Raw genomic sequence first — 6,000 nt, forward strand, 5'->3', positions numbered from 1 at the left:
TAGTAATATTTTGAAAGGAATCTTTTTTTTTTTTTTTTGGAGCACCAGGTCTCAATAGTAGATTCAAAATATTCAGCAAACCATGTTGTAAACACTTTGTGCTGTCATCCAGGCTTTGTTGTTCCATTTTTAGAGCACAGACAGAGTAGATTCAACATAATTCTTAAGTTCCTTCAAGAACTTTTCCTTTGCAATCACACCTTGACTAAATGTTTGGTGCAAGAGGCTTAGCTTGCAGCTTTTCTTGGCTTTGGACCTGCCTTTCTTGCTTGGCTTAATCATTTCTAGCCTTTGATTCATAGTGAAAGACCTGTGACTCTTCCTTGTACTTGAACACCTCAAGGCCATTGTAGGGCGGGTAACTGGCCTATTTCAATATTTTGTCTCAGATACTAGGGAGGCTAGAGGAGAGGGAGAGAGATGGGGGAATGGCCAGTGGGTGGAGCGGTCAAAACACACACAACATTTATCAATTACATACTCCATCTTCTATGGGCATGGCTCATGGCACCCCAAAACAATCACAATAGGTAACATGAAGGGTCACAGATCACCATAACAAATACGATAATAATTTAAACCTTGAAATATAGTGGGAATCATCAAAATGTGCCAAAAAGGCATGAAGTACGCAAATGCTGCTGGAAAAATAGTAATGTTAGACTTGCTTGAGGGGGGGTTGCCACAAACCTTCAATGTGTAAAAAAAAAAACCCTCAGTATCCAAGAAGCACAATAAAATAGGGCATGCCCATATTCATGATTCTTCTGTATTATTTAAACTATGAACTTTTAAGCGATCTTCTCTATTATATTTACTATTAAAAATATTTATAAATGTAAAATGTTAATACTAGAGTCATAGTATATATTACTGGTAGTTGGTTAAACATATATTTATACTAAATAAATAGTACTTAACAAATAGTATTTAACAATAATACATATATAGAGACCATATACTTAACAATAGTACCGGATGAAGAGAAAAAGGAAGCATGCTGAAAATACAGCTAGGCAGAAATTTCAAGCATTGAGTCAACTGCTCTTGTTGAAACGCACAAATGGTAAATGTATGCAGTTGAGCCTAACAAAGAGAGTACATTTTATTTACATAAAAGGCCAATACAGATGATCTTTCTAAAAGCACTTTCAGAGCACCTGGGTGGCAGTCATTAAGTGACCAACTCTTGGTTTCAGCTCAGGTCATAATCTCAGGTTATGAGATGGAGCCCTGCATCAGCTCCGTGCTCAGTACAGAGTCCACTTGAGTCCCTCTTGCACCTCCTCCCATTGTCCTCTCTCTCTAAGATAAAAATAAATAAATCTTAAAACAAAAGTACTTTCATTACAATGTTGATGCACAAAACAGACGAGAACTGGTTAAGTTTTAGAGAATGATTTGACAAATAAGAAGCAAAAACAGTGAGGTGAATGTGATAGAGGCTTTAGGGAAGGATTTGTTATTTTAAATCTGATTAAAATTTCAGTAACCTAGATAGTAAGGCAATTAGAAGCATTTCAACTTTACCAAGTCATAATGTGATGATAAGCAACAGTAGTTCTCTTATTTTCGTATGCACAGCTTAATTACTCAAGATGAATAGTTCTCAAGCTTTGATATGTTTCAGAATCACCCAGAGTGATAAAGTACCTAAACACTAAGGCTTATTAAAGCAGGATGGAGCCTGGGCCTTTGAATTTTTACCAAGTTCCTTTGAGATATATTAGTTATATTAGTGCATCAAAACATTGTGCTCCACTGAAGAATGAACAAAAGTGGGAATCAGGCTCATTTTTGATACGCAGAGATTGTTAGTGGATAGGAACAGAGTGTGAGTGTTTACAAGAGCCTTTTTTTGTATTAAAAATTTTCTTTAGACATAGCCATGCTAAGATTTATGAAGTTATATCGCAAAACACACAAAGTCTGCCAAAATGATCAATGTCTATACTTTTATTTAATAAAGAACCAGGACTTCAAGTGAACACATCAAACTTATGACATTGATTTTTAATTCAGCTTGTGAGTTTTGAAGAATTATTGGGCAAGGAAAGGATATTAGACTACCTGTGAAATCACCTATAGGTCTCTTCTACTCCTGTGGCTAAAATTGCATTGAACTAGTGTATTCACATGAAAGATTAATTGATAAAAAAATTTGAGAAAGTGACAAGAGCTATAAAATTGAGGACGCTAGTACAGTAAAAACAACTTTGAGAAAACTTTTCTTCTTTTTTTTTTTTATTGGTGTTCAATTTACTAACATACAGAATAACACCCAGTGCCCGTCACCCATTCACTCCCACCCCCCGCCCTCCTCCCCTTCTACCACCCCTAGTTCGTTTCCCAGAGTTAGCAGTCTTTACGTTCTGTCTCCCTTTCTGATATTTCCCACACATTTCTTCTACCTTCCCTTATTTTCCCTTTCACTATTATTTATATTCCCCAAATGAATGAGAACATATAATGTTTGTCCTTCTCCGACTGACTTACTTCACTCAGCATAATACCCTCCAGTTCCATCCACGTTGAAGCAAATGGTGGGTATTTGTCATTTCTAATAGCTGAGTAATATTCCATTGTATACATAAACCACATCTTCTTTATCCATTCATCTTTCGTTGGACACCGAGGCTCCTTCCACAGTTTGGCTATCGTGGGCATTGCTGCTAGAAACATCGGGGTGCAGGTGTCCCGGCGTTTCATTGCATTTGTATCTTTGGGGTAAATCCCCAACAGTGCAATTGCTGGGTCGTAGGGCAGGTCTATTTTTAACTGTTTGAGGAACCTCCACACAGTTTTCCAGAGTGGCTGCACCAGTTCACAGTCCCACCAACAGTGTAAGAGGGTTCCCTTTTCTCCGCATCCTCTCCAACATTTGTTGTTTCCTGCCTTGTTAATTTTCCCCATTCTCACTGGTGTGAGGTGGTATCTCATTGTAGTTTTCATTTGTATTTCCCTGATGGCAAGTGATGCAGAGCATTTTCTCATATGCATGTTGGCCATGTCTATGTCTTCCTCTGTGAGATTTCTCTTCATGTATTTTGCCCATTTCATGATTGGATTGTTTGTTTCTTTGGTGTTGAGTTTAAGAAGTTCTTTATAGATCTTGGAAACTAGCCCTTTATCTGATATGTCATTTGCAAATATCTTCTCCCATTCTGTAGGTTGTCTTTGAGTTTTGTTGACTGTATCCTTTGTTGTGCAAAAGCTTCTTATCTTGATGAAGTCCCAATAGTTCATTTTTGCTTTTGTTTCTTTTGCCTTCGTGGATGTATCTTGCAAGAAGTTACTATGGCCGAGTTCAAAAAGGGTGTTGCCTGTGTTCTTCTCTAGGATTTTGATGGAATCTTGTCTCACATTTAGATCTTTCATCCATTTTGAGTTTATCTTTGTGTATGGTGCAAGAGAGTGGTCTAGTTTCATTCTTCTGCATGTGGATGTCCAATTTTCCCAGCACCATTTATTGAAGAGACTGTCTTTCTTCCAATGGATAGTCTTTCCTCCTTTATCGAATATTAGTTGCCCATAAAGTTCAGGGTCCACTTCTGGATTCTCTATTCTGTTCCACTGATCTATGTGTCTGTTTTTGTGCCAGTACCACACTGTCTTGATGACCACAGCTTTGTAGTACAACCTGAAATCTGGCATTGTGATGCCCCCAGATATGGTTTTCTTTTTTAAAATTCCCCTGGCTATTCGGGGTCTTTTCTGATTCCACACAAATCTTAAAATAATTTGTTCTAACTCTCTGAAGAAAGTCCATGGTATTTTGATAGGGATTGCATTAAACGTGTATATTGCCCTGGGTAACATTGACATTTTCACAATATTAATTCTTCCAATCCGTGAGCATGGAATATTTTTCCATCTCTTTGTGTCTTCCTCAATTTCTTTCAGAAGTGTTCTATAGTTTTGAGGGTATAGATCCTTTACATCTTTGGTGAGGTTTATTCCTAGGTATCTTATGCTTTTGGGTGCAATTGTAAATGGGATTGACTCCTTAATTTCTCTTTCTTCAGTCTCATTGTTAGTGTATAGAAATGCCACTGACTTCTGGGCATTGATTTTGTATCCTGCCACGCTACCGAATTGCTGTATGAGTTCTAGCAATCTTGGGGTGGAGACTTTTGGGTTTTCTATGTAGAGTATCATGTCATCGGCGAAGAGGGAGAGTTTGACTTCTTCTTTGCCAATTTGAATGCCTTTAATGTCTTTTTGTTGTCTGATTGCTGAGGCTAGGACTTCCAGTACTATGTTGAACAGCAGTGGTGAGAGTGGACATCCCTGTCTTGTTCCTGATCTTAGGGGAAAGGCTCCTAGTGCTTCCCCATTGAGAATGATATTTGCTGTGGGCTTTTCATAGATGGCTTTTAAGATGTCGAGGAAAGTTCCCTCTATCCCTACACTCTGAAGAGTTTTGATCAGGAATGGATGCTGTATTTTGTCAAATGCTTTCTCTGCATCCAATGAGAGGATCATATGGTTCTTGGTTTTTCTCTTGCTGATATGATGAATCACATTGATTGTTTTACGGGTGTTGAACCAGCCTTGTGTCCCAGGGATAAATCCTACTTGGTCATGGTGAATAATTTTCTTAATGTACTGTTGGATCCTATTGGCCAGTATCTTGTTGAGAATTTTTGCATCCATGTTCATCAGGGATATTGGTCTGTAATTCTCCTTTTTGGCGGGGTCTTTGTCTGGCTTTGGAATTAAGGTGATGCTGGCTTCATAGAACGAATTTGGAAGTACTCCATCTCTTTCTATCTTTCCAAACAGCTTTAGGAGAATAGGTATGGTTTCTTCTTTAAACGTTTGATAAAATTCCCCTGGGAAGCCATCTGGCCCTGGACTCTTGTGTCTTGGGAGGTTTTTGATGACTGCTTCAATTTCCTCCCTGGTTATTGGCCTGTTCAGGTTTTCTATTTCTTCCTGTTCCAGTTTTGGTAGTTTGTGGCTTTCCAGGAATGCGTCCATTTCTTCCAGATTGCCTAATTTATTGGCGTATAGCTGTTCATAATATGTTTTTAAAATCGTTTGTATTTCCTTGGTGTTGGTAGTGATCTCTCCTTTCTCATTCATGATTTTATTAATTTGAGTCTTCTCTCTATTCTTTTTAATAAGGCTGGCTAATGGTTTATCTATCTTGTTAATTCTTTCAAAGAACCAACTCCTGGTTTTGTTGATCTGTTCCACAGTTCTTCTGGTCTCGATTTCGTTGAGTTCTGCTCGAATCTTTATTAACTCCCTTCTTCTCTTGGGTGTAGGATCTATTTGCTGTTTTTTCTCTAGCTCCTTTATGTGTAAGGTGAGCTTTTGTATTTGAGTTCTTTCCTGTTTTTGAATGGATGCTTGTATTGCGATGTATTTCCCCCTTAGGACTGCTTTTGCTGCATCCCAAAGATTTTGAACAGTTGTATCTTCATTCTCTTTTTTTTTTTTTTTTTTTTATTGGTGTTCAATTTACTAACATACAGAATAACACCCAGTGCCCGTCACCCATTCACTCCCACCCCCCGCCCTCCTCCCCTTCTACCACCCCTAGTTCGTTTCCCAGAGTTAGCAGTTTTTACGTTCTGTCTCCCTTTCTGATATTTCCCACACATTTCTTCTCCCTTCCCTTATTTTCCCTTTCACTATTATTTATATTCCCCAAATGAATGAGAACATATAATGTTTGTCCTTCTCCGACTGACTTACTTCACTCAGCATAATACCCTCCAGTTCCATCCACGTTGAAGCAAATGGTGGGTATTTGTCATTTCTAATAGCTGAGTAATATTCCATTGTGTACATAAACCACATCTTCTTTATCCATTCATCTTTCGTTGGACACCGAGGCTCCTTCCACAGTTTGGCTATAGTGGCCATTGCTGCTAGAAACATCGGGGTGCAGGTGTCCCGGCGTTTCATTGCATTTGTATCTTTGGGGTAAATCCCCAACAGTGCAATTGCTGGGTCGTAGGGCAGGTCTATTTTTAACTGTTTGAGGAA

This window comes from Canis lupus, chromosome 10 (genome assembly GCF_011100685.1).
Source record: "Canis lupus familiaris isolate Mischka breed German Shepherd chromosome 10, alternate assembly UU_Cfam_GSD_1.0, whole genome shotgun sequence".
In the NCBI taxonomy this organism is placed as follows: Eukaryota; Metazoa; Chordata; class Mammalia; order Carnivora; family Canidae; genus Canis; species Canis lupus.